The following is a 15,509-nucleotide window of genomic DNA, read 5'->3' as shown; positions in this document are numbered from 1 at the left end:
GTATCCTGAAAATTAGTGAGTTTCATTTTTGTCTAACTTGTTTTGTCTTTTTACTGAAAAATGGTGTGCCTAGAGGTCTTATGAGTGCATGTGGGGTGGTACGTGAGGGAAGAGGTTTAACTTGCAGGGAAAACTCTGCTCATGAGACCTCAATCACTGACTTGTTAGAGGTGGTGAATTTCCCATAAGAGGCAGAAGTAAGAGCTGTTAAGTGACATCAGGCAGAGTGATCAGAAGAGACCGTGGGTAATCAGCTGGTCAATGGAGATGTTCAAATAGCAGCACTTATGCCAGTGATCCTCCCTGGGATCCTCCCTTTGCTTCCTGTGGCTCAGCTGTTGCCACGGGGAGGGGGAAGTGGTGGTGTTGTCTTTTCCACCAGAGGAGTCAGAGATAATTAAAGGTGGTAGAGCAGGGGAAAGTGGGGAGAATTGATTTACGAAGCAGAGTAAACAGTAGATGCCGAGAACTTTGAGACTGCAAATATTGAGATAGCTCAATGGGAGGAGTCATTGGGACTCTCCAGGACTACCTTGAGTGTTTTTGTTTTAGCAAAATGAGCTGTTGAGGGATGCCTATAACAGCCTGCCTGCAGAGGAGACTGCAAGGCAGGGGAAATGACTTTGGGCTATATGTCCTCTCGGGGATGGTGTATTTTGCTGAGATGCTCCAGGCAAGAGGGCTTAGATAGCGGTAGTTATGTGCCGGCTGGCAGGGGGGCCAGGGGAGTGTCTAGTCACTTAAAAGCAACTATTTGATCAATTAACAAATGATTTCTGAGTATGGGATTGTGAAGGCAGTGGACTTGGACAGGGGAACTCATTTTATAGGAGGAGCCTTCAAGGGATTATGGCTCCTTTGAGACTTCAGTGGGATCTCCATAGCCGTGGCACCCTGAGAATTCAGGGCGATTAAAACAGATGAATGGAGAAATAAAGAGACATCTTTTGAAGCTGGTGATAGAAACGAAGATGCCATGGGGGTGGCTTTTGCCATTAGCTTTGGCAAGAATAAGGGCCACCCAGAGAAGATATTCTATTATCTCCCTTGGAATTGATGTTTGTAATTCCTTACCCATTTAATTCTCAACATGGTGCAAGCCGGGGAGGGGGGGGTGTGCGGAAATAAGTGATGTATATTTAAAACAATATGTGTTTTATTCTGTCTCTTGTGAAATCTCATTGACAGAAAGCCCAGTTAGCAGAGATGCTGCCTCTGGACTTTGCTGTTCATAGCATCCTACCAGGGATTTAGTCCTAGTTAAGGAGTGGAAAGAAGCACCCCTGGTGGTGAAGTGGCGTGGACCTTTCCAGGTGTTACTGACCACAGAAACAGCATCAAGACAGCTGAACACAGGTGAGAGTACTCTTCTGTCTCCTTTTATGACATAGACCTCTGGTGTTTGTGGATTAATTTTCCTGGCAATTACTATTAGATGAGTGAAGATGCAGTTCTTAATGTTTGAGCCGTGTTTCTGATTTATCACCTTTCAAACTCTCTGGTATATCGGAGGGGGCTGAGGATGGTGTTTATGTGTTTACAAATTCAATAACAATCCTCATTAAGAGCTGCAAAACACGAAGCCATTTTGATCCCAGGCAGATGGCAACTAAATGAAGTTTAATTAAAGAATGAGAGCTTTGATTCAAATAATTTTGTAAAAATGTAGTGCACCATGACGCTAAAGAACAGCATAAACAGCATCTGTGCTTTTATTCAGAAGACTGAATGCATTTTTGAGGAATCCTTTTGCAACATCTTCCAGAGCAGTCCCAGGTTGTGAGATGCAGCTTGGCGGGCAGCACGGCCAGAGGGTGTCTCCAGAGGATCTTATTTCCTCTGACTTTAGGGAAAGGCTCGAAAAGTAATGATGCAGTCAAGAGTGAGGTCTTGCTTCCCTCTTTGGGTAGTTTTGGGTTTGTTTTTTTTTTTTTAATATTTATTTTTATTTTTGGAGAGTTCAGTTGTTGCCAAAGTAAGACTATGTCTTAGCTGCAATGACGAATGCAGTTTTGGACTGTTTTCCAGCAGTCATTACAACCCATTCCTTCTTGCAGTATCCAGACCCCTCCAGCAGTGCACAAGCAAGCATGGCTGCACAGATATTACCTGTAGCTCTTTGTAGCCTACACAGCTTAAAGCAAGTTGCTTATCCCAGGCTAAAGCTTATGGAATGGAGGCTGAAGGGTTATGAGAGGCTCCATCCCAGTTGTGGCAAGGCCTGGCTGCCCTGGAAGCTCCCAGGCAGCTCCATTCAGGGTTCAGTGCTGCCCTTGAGGACTACCCTGCTGGGGAAGATTTGTGCTAATGTCTTTACAAACAACTCTGTGGGTGAAGGCATGGGTGTTAATGTCTTTAAAAAGTGTCTTAATGTCTCTACCAACTTCAAGCAGCAGGACTGTTGCAAAGCCCAGACAGCCTGACTCCTGAAACAGTCAAGTGGGTCTGCACAAGCTTGAGTTTCTAAATTTTGAGGAAAAATGACAGATTCAAGGAGGCATACATGGTAGAGGGTTCAAGAAGGTTGTATCTCCCTAGCACCTTGGCCAATAGGAAAAGGAAGAAGGCAACATGGTGCTGGGAGTTTGGGACAAAAGGAGGCTGTGCCCTCCAAGACCTCAAGTGAGAAAGCCTCCAAGGCCTCTCTCCCTTTATTCAAATAAAGTTGCAGGACACCTCTGTCTCCTTTATGGACACTGGCTTCATGGAGAAGCAGCCAGTGGAATACCAAAGTCTTTTGTTCAATGTACAGCCCAGCTGTCTCATGCTCAGATTTACAGGTGTTGCTGCCTGCCCCTTGTGAGAAACAACCACTCACTTTTGAAAATTTTAAAAATACCAAAAAAAAAAAAATACAACAAAAAGACCAAATAAGGAAAAATTACAGCACTGGGAGTCCTCTCCCATGACTACCAGCCACGTGGCTCATCTTCAAAATGGGTGCTCTGCCTTTTATATCTCTAGCCCTTCCTAGAGCCTTGTAAGTCAACTCCTTCCTTGCTGTCCAGTGGTGGAGGTCACTTTCTTACATTCTGATTAGGTAATCTTGTGTTCCATATAAGTTATTGTTTCTGATTCTCTCTGTTCACTGGTTCCCTGTCCTCAGATAATGTCTCTATAAGGTTGTGTTTGCCTCATTTCAAGGTCTTCTGGAGCAGCTCTACACAATGTATGGATTATGTTTTGTGGCACATTGACTGTTAGTGCACTGTCACAGACATCTTTTCATGAAAATCCTTTCCTTAGGATTTTTTCCTCCTGAGAAGCTGGGAGGCCTCAGGAACAAAATGTAAACAATGGTTATCTGCTGCTGTGGAATGCAACAGGCGCATCTGTGATTGGCCCATCTTGGATGTTTATAATTAATGGCCAATCACAGCCCAGCTGGCTCAGACAGTCTGAGACAGCTGCCTTTGTTATCATTCCTTTCTATTCTTAGCTTAGTTAGCCTTCTGATGAAGCCTTTTCTTCTATTCTTTTAGTATAGTTTTAATGTAATATATATATCATAAAATAATAAATCAAGCCTTTTGAAACATGGAGTCAGATCCTTCGTCTCTTCCCTCATCCTAAGACCCCTGTGAACACCTTCACAATGTACCTTTTATTTTCCATTATTAAACTTTGATATTCGGGAACTCCAGTCATTCCTGTCCCTTTTTATTTTGCCTCACAACTCCTGGCTAGTCCGGTTCATAAGCTGCATTTGTCAGATGCAATGCAACAAGTGGCGCCCGAACAGGGACACTGATATTCAGGGTACTGTCGGGCTTGGATCATCAGGGGTGCTGACCAGTAGGTTGTCCCTCCAGAGGTGTTAGACTATGGTGGACTAGAGGTGATAGGAAGTCGACCTTGCCTCGACCGAAGATGTGAGGATTCCTGTGACGGAGCTGGAGGGACGAGGGAAACATTGGCCCATCGCTGAATCGGAGGGAGTGAAATGGTTTTGAGTCTGTCTAACCAGCAGAGGGATATATATATGGATAGTTAAAATTACTTTTGGCTAATCATAGGAAGGAAGTCTGGAAACGTGCACAAAAAGTGATTCTGAAGTGGGTCTTCTGTAATTTCCCCAGTTCTTCGGCTACTAACAACTTTATGTTGGTTTCTGGGACTCAGTGGGAACAAAACTTTACAAAAAGAGACTCCACAACACCTCACATGCCCCTTCCTTCCACATGATCTTAGCCACTACCACCTCTATCCAAACCGAGACAGCGCTGTCCCCTACTCTTTGTCCCTTAGTCCCTATGAGTAAGACATGAGATGGAACCCACCACGAGGTGCAAATGAGCTACTGTCCTTCTGCTATCTTGTGTCCTCCTACTCCTTCTTCTCTGTCGGTCCAGGATGGTAATGGTCACACCATCTTGGACCCACCAGACCCTCCCCTTCCTGCCACTCCACCTCTTCCTCCCTCCTCCTCTTCCAGAAATTGCCATTCTCTTACATCCTCCTAAACTGCCATCTTAACAAGAACACCATCCTACAAAATGGCGTCACCAAAGTGGGCAGCAACAAAGCCAAGGCTGAGATCCAAGCACTGACACCATCATGTGAAAAAGAAAATTAGCAAGACAATATCACCATTCTGTCTATCAGCTTCAAAAATCCACCACCTGAAGCTCTTCAGATATTACTAGGCAATACCTAGCGGCAACTATATCTTTTCAGTCTTTATAATTTACCAACTTCAGCCAATAACATCCTGGCATCAGCGACATCAACACCGCTCTATGTTGAAGAATACAATTATTGTCTCAATAAAATAATTAGATTTTTAGATTAGCTTAACAACCAAAAAGTTTTATTACAAGTGTCAGGTAGAGGAAGTGTCTTCATATTTTAAGCTTTGAGTGATTTAATTGAGCTGTATAAATTTGATAGTATTTTTTATAGTGTTTAAATTTTGATTTAAATATAGATAATTGAGTATATTTCAACAAATTGAATAGTTGTTTTGTCCAGTTTTCAATTTAAGAAATGTAAATAGTTCATTTTATACATAGCACTTATCAATTTTTATATTATTTTGATTACACAAAGTGCAAGTTATATTTATCTTAGTTATCACTTAGTATAACTTTAGTAACAAGCTAGCAAAGTAGTTCTAGTTCTTATTTCTCTTTTTACAGTTAGAGACCATAGATTTACTTAATATACTTTAAAGTAGTTAAGTTTATCCTATAGTGTTATCAAACCTTGCAATTATTTAATCAATTGTTTTCAGCATTTGTAAAGCAATTACTTAAACACATTTTTATACAATTTCTTATATGAAAATTGTGGTTTTCATTTCCCTCCAAATGTTTATTTTATTCAGTATTTCTGTTGTAGTGGTGTAGTTCTTGTCTGTCTTCTTAATTCAACTTAATGATTTTATTTATCTTTTAATTTAATGTTGGATATCAATGTTAATTAGTTGTATATACTCCCTAAGATTTTAACCTTAATCACTTTCCAAAACCAAATTATTATTTTAATCCATTAAATAATTACCACATTTCATTCTTAACTCAAAAATATCAGCAGTTTACAATTGGCAGTAGCTATAAAAATACTTCTCATCATTAATACCAGTTTCCCTGTTGTTGATTTTCATCAATACTTTTACAAATATGACACATTATCAGGTAAAACAGTTTAAAAGGTAAAGGTTGACTAAGGCAACTGTTCTTGTTGATTAAAATAGAATTGTTACTGTAGGTTATAGTAGTGATTGCATTATGTTAGATTACCTGTTAAAATTTTGATTTACTTGACAATAATTATACCAAGATTTGTTTTTGTTAAAAGAGTTATTAATGTTAGTCTTGTTAAATTTAAGTTGTTTGCCAAAAGCTACTACAGAAGACCTTCAGATGTTTTAAAAATTTTTTAAAGAAAACCTAAAAGGGAGAGATGTGGCACTCCATCCTGGAAAGGATGGGCTGTAGGTAAGTCACAGAAGGAAAGAATATTAGGCCCTGGGAGGCAAGAAGCTAAGATAGGAAACATCTAGTTAAGTTAGGGTGAGAAGAGAGGAATGATGGGAACAGTTATGTAGATTAAGTCATTCCATATAAAGTTATGTTCTGAACCCTGCCCTCCGATTGGGTAATCTTGTGTTCCATATAAGGTATTGTTTCTGATTGTCTCTGCCCTCAGATAATGTCTATGTAAGGTTGTGTTTGCCTCATTTCAAGGTCTTCTGGAACAGCTCTATACAGTATACAGGTTATGTTTTGTTGCACATTGTTAGTGCACCTTTTATTTTCCATTATTAAATGTGATTTTCAGGCATTCCAGTTGTTCCTGTCCCTCTGTCTGCTGCCTGGAATCCTCTGCAGGGCCCTCTAAGCCCGCTGGTGGCTGGGACCTCTCCTGCTCTGCCAGCTTGTGTACAACCCTTTTGGCTTTGATTTTAGAGATGCTAGGTCCCTGGCTGGTGTGGCTGGAGGAAATCACAAACTGCTGCAACAGTGTCTGTACAAGCCTGCAATGGCAGTGCTATGAAGTTCTATATGTCTAATTTAATAAACAACAAAATTGAATTTAGCAGCAATTTTAATTGAGCAGCAATTCTTTATATAAATGAATACAATCAAGTATGTTAAATATAATCAAGCATATACCTGGAATCATCCCAACTTTGTTCATTCCAAGACCAATTCTATTTTGGGATCTTGCTTATCTCAATACTACATCCTGTGTCCTGTTTTTCACGTCACATCTGCAAAGGGGCCCATCTGCTTTGTAACACTAATCACATATACTTTTCCTTTATTTTATATTGATATAGTTACAATCTAGTTAGCACGAATCATATCCATTTATCACAGCAGCAATGTTCAGAGATATGAAGAATTACTCAGCAGCCATGAATGATTTTAATATCCCTATTAACCAGTATGCTCTTTGAAGCATCTCACCAGACAAATCTGCCAGATTTTCAAAGTGGCAGCTTCTTTTTTAGCTTGAAGAAGGTGCCCCTAGGGGTCCCCATGACATATCACTAATGCCTGCAGTTTTGGATAGCATGTTAAATTGAGGGGTTTTATTTGTGAACTTTGGAAAAATGCATATTTACTGTCACTATAACCCTCTGGCACAAAAGGTATTTTTAAGTGTTTTCCTCTTTTTTTAGAAGAGCTACAGTACACAAGCCAGTTACATGAAAACCTCTCTCAATGTGTTGTTGAAGCCCAGCTGGCTAACTAGCAGAAGTAGAAAAGCAAGTTGATTCTAAATACTTTAAACCAAGGAATTTCGATCAAAACATTTTCTTCCAGGAGGCTCATTCTTGAATTTTAAATCTAGAAAGAATACTAAGATTAATTAGTCAGGTGTTTATTATACTTGGTTCAAGAATCTGAAAGCAAAACTCCATGGAGGCTGTGTATTACACTGAACATCTTTTCTAGAAGTAATTTCTTAATTTCCAGGCTCTGAACTGATGCAGCAATTATTATGGTAATATATTACATTTGTTAATTACTCCATCTGCTAAAAACATATAAGTTACTTCTAGTCTGAACATTGATTCAGCATACAGCAAACATTTCTGAAAGATTTAGAAGTCTTAAAATTTCTAAATATTAAAAATTTTTTCAGTTAGTCATCTTGCAATCATGCTGGATAAACACTATTCCATACAAAGTGTGACTTAACTCTATGACTTCAGTTAACTTTATTCACCTTCATAGTTTATGTGGCTGGAGGAGGTTATAGAGAATGTGTTGGGAGGAAAGGGTAAAAACTGAAAAGTTTGGTGAGGAGGAGAGAATAGTTTTGATCAAAGTGATTTTGCGGCTGGGAATGTGAGACATGTTGGTGCGAGAAAACTCCATTTATCATGCTTAATGTTGCTTATCCTCTGTCAAAAACACGCAAACCCTTTTGTTTTTGAGAGGCAGGCAGTTAGTATGTCTCCAATGTCTACTAGAATGAGCTAAGCCAAACAGAGCCTGTGTCCCCATGTGTGTTCCACAAGGTGTTATTAGCAAGGTAATGAAATAAACCCACTCTTTGCATTTCAGCTGTAGTTTGATGGTTATCCTTGGTTACTTGTATGTGTTGATTCACACAGAGGGATATACAAGAGTGGGAAGCATCCTGACCTGGAGAAATACCAAATTTCCACTCTTCTGAGGATCCATGTCATAGCAATAATGATATTACCAGCAGGAAGCAGCTGGTACATATAAATCTCAAAATGAATCATGATTGTGATTTGTAATCAAAAGGCATCTTCTCCACCCTCGGAACAATCCATGCCTGCAGAGCAACAGTCTGGACACAACCTGTGAATGATGTCCTGGCAGTGGGCTTCCATTTTGTGGGCAAGTAAACTCCTCTGGTGGATTTGCTTGAGTAACTTTTGAGCAGGGTGTATGTATGACATCTAAATCTGTATGAAAGGCTCAGTATCAGCTGTGTGTGCAGTAAGGTGCAACTGGAAGATGCCAGTATGAAGATATGGTGGAGCATGAAGTTATGGATGCCTTCTGCTGAAAACGCCATGTAAACAGCAAGGGAACTGACAAATTGATATAGTAAATAGTTGTGGCTGCTTAGAAAGATTTGGTGTCCCTTGTGCTTAAGTTCTTCACCAGCAGCTATGCCTTCCCCTGCACAGGGTCTGCAAAAAGGAACCATCCAAGTACTGCAGGGCGAAATCTACTGGTTTCACCAGTGGTGAATGATGGTTTCACCACTGCAGGGTGAAATATACTGGTTTCACCAGGTGGTGATGATTTCTAACCTTTTTAGGGTTTTCAAGTGTTTTGGTGGTTGTGATTTGGGATTTGTGTTTATAGTCTGCTGCAGAATGCTTTTGTCTCCCACAATGTAAATTATGAGGACAGTTATGTCCAGCTGAACAGTGACAAGGAACCATAAAAGCCATGATCTCTTTAATCACTCAAATCAGCTGTTTAGGGTACTCTGGTCAGCGTTTGCAGCTGGGTATTTGATTTGCACAAGTCCACAGCCTTCAGTGATGGTACAAGAATGGCCGAAGCATATCCTGCAGGGACCTTTTCCAGCTTCTGACATTGATTCCCTAGATGGATTTCTTGCTATCTATTACAGCTAGGAGGAAGCTAAATACTTCAATTTCTTTACAAATGAGATTTACTTAAAGATGCAGTGTTTGGTAGTTACTCTTGACCATCTCTAAAACACACTGTGAACATTTTGAAAATACATCAGCAGTTTTGGGAGTCTACCGCTGTAAATAATGTTACTTATGAATGTGGTAGTTTGATTTAAAATCTCTTGGGTTTTGCTGCAGTATTTTCAATGGGAATCAAATTATGAAGCGTAGCATTTTCCTTTGAATGGAAAAATTTTCCATCCATGTTTACTATGTTGAACCTAAATTCAAAGAAAAGGAATAGTGATGTCAGACAAAACATTTGACTCTTTTGAGCCAGGAAAAAAAAATCTCATAGATAAGCATTCACTATGCTTAACGTCCCTGAAAACAAAATAAACGACTGTTTTACTATGAAGGTCATGATTAACCCTGAGTAAGGCTCCCTGCTGGTGGAGGCTGTTGCTCCCATCGTTGGCTCTGGAGAGCAGCTCTGTGCGTCCAGCGTGGCGCTCTGAGCGAACAGGGGGATGTGCGGAGGCGCCGGTACCCTCAGGGCAGCGGCCGCGGCCGCAAGGAGGGCGCGGTGGGCACGTCCGGCCCGTTCTCCTGGCGCGCTGCCCGGCGGGAGCGGCCGCTCTGAGCGAACAGGGGGATGTGCGGAGGCGCCGGCACCCTCAGGGCAGCGGCCGCGGCCGCAGGGAGGGCGCGGGGGGCCTGCCCGGCCCGTGCTCCTGGCGCGCTGCCCGGCGGGAGCTCCGGCCCGCAGCCTGCGCTTCCCGGCGGCCCCCGCGAGCGCCTGCGCCGCCGCGGCTGCGCGAGCCAATCATCCCCTGCCCGGCTCGGCGCTGGGCTCGGCAGGAGGAGCGGGGCCGCTCGGTAGCGCCGAGAGCCCGCGGAAAAACGCCCGCTGCCCCGGCGCTGCTCCCGTAGCCGTGCGGCGTCTCCAGCCAGAGGAACCGGGCTGCCTGCGCCCGGCGCAGGTGAGTGGAGGCGGGCCTGGGAACGGCGGGATGGGGCGAGGGACGGAGCGTGACGCGCGGTGCCGGAGGCTGCGGCGCTGTGAGGGGCTGAGGGCGGCTCGGCGGTCGCGGCCGCGGCTCGCTCGGGGGGTGCGCTCGCTCCGGCGCGGGCAGGAGGGGGCGCTGCCGCCGCGCCGCCGCATCCCATTGGCTGGCGGGGCGGCGCGCGCATGCCCGAGCGCGGCGCGTGGCGGCGGCCGTCGGACGCGGAGGGGAAGGGGCGGAGCGGAGCGAGGGCTGGACATGGCAGTGGTGGAAGCTGGCCCGGCCTGCTGGTGGTGAGGGGGATTTCGCCGGCTAACCCACCCACCCTTGTAAACAGCTGTGGTGTTTTTATACAGTAAGTATTGCTTAGTGTTACTAACATAATGACGTGATATGCACGCCGGAAGTCATTTGCATAGTATGAACTCATGGTTATTAGATGGTTTGTGTTGCACATGTGTCTCCCCAATTTGGGGGCTGTCGGGGTGATATAAAATTTTGATAGCTAAATTGAATTTTATTTTTATATCTTTTATTTTAAAGAAAGCTAGCAAGTGGTGCTGGGTAGCTGGGAGTCACTGCTCCACTAATGGCGTGTGCCACTTACAATTTTGACCAAGTATATATACTGTTTATAAGTCTACAAAGCATTTTCCAGTGTGCTTGTGTTAGTCCGAATCAACAAATATCAATAAGCTGGGATCAGCAATTTCATCTTTCCAGGTGGTCGTTGGCTTCCTGTCCTTCTTGTGGTCATCTGGAGGGAGGCCTTTCACTGGTGTCTTCTACATAATTTTAGTCTGGTACAAATGCACCAAGCTTTTTATTATAGATAAACATTTAGTCACTTTGGCAAACATTTAGTCACTTTGGCACAAAATCCCTTAGCTGTACCTCAACTTCCTCTGTTTTATTCTAAGCATCAGTTGTTTGGCTACTTCATTTCTTCCTTCCCATCCTGTTTGTAAATGGGTGTCACATTGGCCAGCTTCCAGTCATCTGGAACCTTACCAGTGAGGCAGGACTGTCGGTAAAGGATGGAGAGCAGCTTTGCAAACTCGTCTGCCAGCTCCCTCATCACCCTAGGATGGATCCCATCTGGGCCCATAGATTTATGAACATCCACGTGGCTCAGCAGTTCTCTGACAGCCTCCTCCTGCATAACAGGGGATCATTCTGCTCCTTGACACCATCTACCAACCCAGGACAGTTGTCCTGAGGATGAGCCATCTTCCCACTAAAAACTGAGGCAAAGAAGGCGTTGAGCACTTCCGCCTTTTCTTTATCTGCAGTTACTAAGTTCTCTTCTGCATCTAGTAGAGAGCAAAGATTGGTCTTACCCTTTATTTTGCTATTAATATTTATGCAAAAATATATTCTTTCAGCCTTTCCGCATAGGTGAGTTGTTCCATCCCTCTAATCATCTTAGTGGTGAGTTGGTGAATAAGGACTTTATGCTTAGAATTGTAAAGCAGGTATGTTATTACCAGGTGGGACACGTGGGGCATATTTCCTCTATACATGTGTACCTGTGGAGACAGGTTTCAGGTTTAAATACACATTGATCTCCTATGCCCACACCTCCCTGCCCCCCCATTCCCTGCCCATTCTGCCTCCTTGTACTTCATATTATAGTCTTCTGTGGTGCCATGCCCTCTGGGGGTCCTGGGCAAGGGTCTTCTTGATGAAGTAGGATCTTCTTCCTCGGTGTTTGTTGCTTGATTTCCTCTGCACAAGTGCAATGGAGGTTTGACTTTCTCCCAGGTCACTTTGTCCTGGCCAACGCCAGGAGCCTCGTCCTGGCTGATTTGGGTTCTGCTTTAGAACAGAACCCAACAGTACCTGTTTCAACAATACCTGAGTTTTGCTTTACTGGGTTTTCTTGTCTTTATGGTCTTTACATAGCAATTATATTATTTTGTGTTCTATTTCAAGTTGTTTCTACATAACAGGTTGCACTCCGGTTACAAGTTTCATTCTGTACTTTTTGCACACTTGCTAACCTGTATGTATTTCTGTTTTCTCCACCTTGAGTCACCATTTTTTTTTTTTTTTTTTGCAGTCTTCTTTTACCCAAGGTTTGGGATGTGAAATTCAGTAATTAATATTTGGAAATAATAAAACAGTTAAAAAGTGTAATGCCAAGAAAGAAAGGGAGAGGAGGGGTTCCACCCCCTACCCCCTTTCCTGCAGATGTTGAAGGCAGGAAGAAGCAAGAGATAACAGTTATTAAAAATTAACAGAAAGAAAGGAAAATCTGGTTGGGTCCCAGGAAAATGCTAGCTATAAGAGATTTATTGCTTTGATGCGTAAATATAATATTATGTTAGTTTTGGCTTACATTATACTAGCTTGGTGTGCATGTGTAACCCAAGGGTGAGTTGAAGTACATTAATACCTTATTAGCCTCTCTTGGCTTCACAACAGTGTTTTCAATCACAAAATGTATTGAGTCGCCAGTTGTTTTTTTTTTTTTTTTTTTGCAGTCTTCTTTTACCCAAGGTTTGGTATGTGAAACGGTTGAGAGAAACATCTCCATGGTGACTATTTAATGAGTGCAGGTGTCCCCATAAGCTAATCATGTAGCTGAGTTGTTTGTGTACAAATCTTTCAGTCAGTATCTCACAATGTGGAACAACTTTTAGACTCCTTTTGTAAATATATCTCATATTTTTTTTCTGCTTGTTTAACTTAAACTGCATTTAAGATAACAAGCTTGTCTGTGAGGTGGCAGGGGTCCAAGGATCCTGCACTCCATACCCCATGTGGATATTTTTTTTTTCCTTGTGCGCTATTATTGGAACCAAATTATCCCTTATTTTAACCAAACTATATTGTCAATATTTCAAGTGTATCTGATTTTATATATTTTAAGCTATTCAATCAAAATTGCCGCTACCTCTAATATTGTTTGGCTTTTTTGATGATGGGATAATTGGGCAAATATAACAAAGGGACCAAGTGGAGGAGGCTGATTACTGCTGAAGAGTGGTGGGATGATTGGTTTCCCAGTCAGTGCCTGATGTGTGCTGTGGTAAGCAGCAGTACTCCAATGAGAACACAGGGTGCATGAAGCCACCATGCAAAGGTGCCCACTTTGGACACCTGCTGTAAACTGATCAGATGATTTTTTTTTTCTCCAAGGTGATGGAATGTGAATGGATGCTTAGTGTTGGATTAGCTCTTTGTGAGAAAAACTTAAAAAGTTTTGTTTATCTTTAAATCTGAGTCTTTTGGTTGCTGTACGTGACCATTGTAGTATAGAAATACGAAGTAACAGTTTGCACTGATGAAGACAGCAATTTCTCTCTCTGAAAAATGTGCCAGTAGAGTTTAGGTTAAATTAATTCACTTCTCAAATATTCTGCGTGTTGATGGATACACAGAACTAAAGTAATTCTTAGTGAAGCTGATCATCATGTTGACTAAGTAAATAAAATTACAGTGGTAAAGACAGGAATTATCAGATGGTGAGGTGTGCTGTGATTAATATTTCATTTTGTTTACATGATTCCCATGTAATTTATGAATGCCTAGGTGCTGCACTAGGACACTTCAAATAGCAGCTGCTGGAATTGTGTTTTACTCTTTTAATTGCTCTTAATAGTATCAGAGGTCATGCAGGCTGAGTAAAAAGTCATGGTGCTCACTACCATAAAATTACCTAGGAAAAAATGGAATTAGTTATCCTTGGTTTTGGGAAGGTCTCAGGTGTGTGATGAATTCTCCCCCCTGCCTCATCCTCCCCTACCAAAATGCTGCTGGTTTCTTGTGCTGAATCAGTGCTGTTGGATGTGCTGGAACTGCACAATGCCCATTCTGTAAGAATTGGAACACAGCCAGCTTGGCTGTGCCAACTTCTACCAGTTCCCTGAGTGGTCAGTATGAATTTGGGGTCTCCAACCACCAGGGACCACCAAAAAGACACCAAAAGGACAGGAAAATGCATGCATAAAGTGTAGAAAATGCATGCATAAAGGGTAATAATTTGGGGGGAAAATATTACCGTAGGTGTATTTTAAATTTAGATATATATACGTATATATACTGATCTGGAACAAGCTTTAGTACCTTTCCAAACTCCCTATAAATAATTATCACCATGCCAAGCAAAATAGCTATTCTAATCTGTGCCTCTCTACTGTAAAAACTATGTTAGGGACAATCTCCAGATAAGAAAATAAACCTAGGGGCCAGAAAGGTATTAAAAACTCAAAAAAATCTGGGGACCAGAGATACATGAAGGCCTCCACCCAGAGAGACATTATCAATTCAAGCAATATGGCTAGTGACTGCTTTATTCCAATACAGAATAAGTACAACCAAAATGCTAGCAATACAAGTTTGTTCCACTCAAGCCCCACGTTGGGCGCCAAAAAATGTATTTGTCCTGGTTTAGGGCAAATTTGGGAGGAAGCAGCAAAAAGGTCCCTCCAGAAAACAGAACCCTCCCTGGTTCAGGTAAAGATTTCCTTGGGGAAAAGTGGAAAAAATTGTTTATTTAACAAGCAAAGTATTCACAAGCATAAAAAATTAATAGTATTAAACAGTAAAACCTCTCAATGTTCCGAAGAGATGGCAAATTCAGAAAGTCCTTGTCATGAGGGGTAGCTTGGCTCGCTCAATCTCTGGGAGGTGTGAGCTTCCAGTGTTCTTCTGGGTTTTCAGTCCACAGCAGATTTGAACAGTTCCAGGAAAAAGAAAAGCCACTATTGGCGATGAAGAGAGAGAGATGGGGACTCAGCGTGATGGTCAAAGAATCCAAGTTTATTGTGGGATACAAATGCTTATAAAATGTTTTAGAAAAATGTGCTCTTAGAAGCTGCTGAAACCTCATTCTCTTATATCAGTTTTGTATAAACAATTCTGCCAACAGAAGCATAAACAAGTCTTGATTATTACTTATGTTTTAAATAAGTTGAAAATCTCCTGAATGACTTACAGAAAGAAGGGGTGCTGAAATTTAGTTATTAATTTTAGTACCTTACTTGAGACTACTCAGCTTTGAGTTAATTCTGCAACTGAAAAATATACAAATAAGAATGTCACAATTTGGTTATTGATACTGTAGTCTTTGAGGTTGTGATTTTGGGGCAGGATGGTGATTGTTTGTTTTGAGCTAGGCTATCATAGTTATAAGGGAAGGTTGTTCTTATACCTGTGTCATAATTACACTTTGCCATTTGTTTATGCCAGTGTTTGTTGCTGTGTTTATTTAGACATGCTAAGAAAGAAAAATCAATGTAAATTCAGCTAATCAATTAAAATGCATTTTTCTGGGCACAGATAGTTTGTGGCCTGATCATGGTACAACATTTTATCTTCAGTTTAGCTCCAGCTTTGGATGAAACAGCAGGAAGCATGAAAGAAGAGCATGCACTTTTTCCTGTTAATCTACCTATTTATTTAATTGCTTGTGTGCA

At 41.8% G+C, this 15,509-nt stretch overlaps 1 protein-coding gene across 9 annotated transcripts in view; it reads left to right on the top strand.

Annotated features, from left to right (window-relative positions):
- Positions 1 to 9,923: 9,923 nt before the first annotated feature.
- GTF2I (general transcription factor IIi) overlaps positions 9,924 to 15,509 on the top strand; it is a 72,190-nt gene continuing 66,604 nt past the window's right edge. For 4 of the 9 annotated variants that reach the window (XM_063174154.1, XM_063174157.1, XM_063174156.1 and 1 more), the window contains exon 1: positions 9,927 to 10,062. The gene's annotated coding sequence lies outside the window, so the exon portion shown is untranslated. Of the gene's footprint in view, positions 10,063 to 10,331; positions 10,442 to 15,509 lie in introns of those variants that run through there. The other 5 variants (XM_063174159.1, XM_063174158.1, XM_063174155.1 and 2 more) reach the window with 3 other exon arrangements.

The sequence above is a fragment of the Melospiza melodia genome, chromosome 21 (assembly GCF_035770615.1).
Source record: "Melospiza melodia melodia isolate bMelMel2 chromosome 21, bMelMel2.pri, whole genome shotgun sequence".
Taxonomy (NCBI): Eukaryota; Metazoa; Chordata; class Aves; order Passeriformes; family Passerellidae; genus Melospiza; species Melospiza melodia.
The sequence above is the reverse complement of the archived record's forward strand: the minus strand, read 5'-3'. Positions and strand labels throughout refer to the sequence as shown.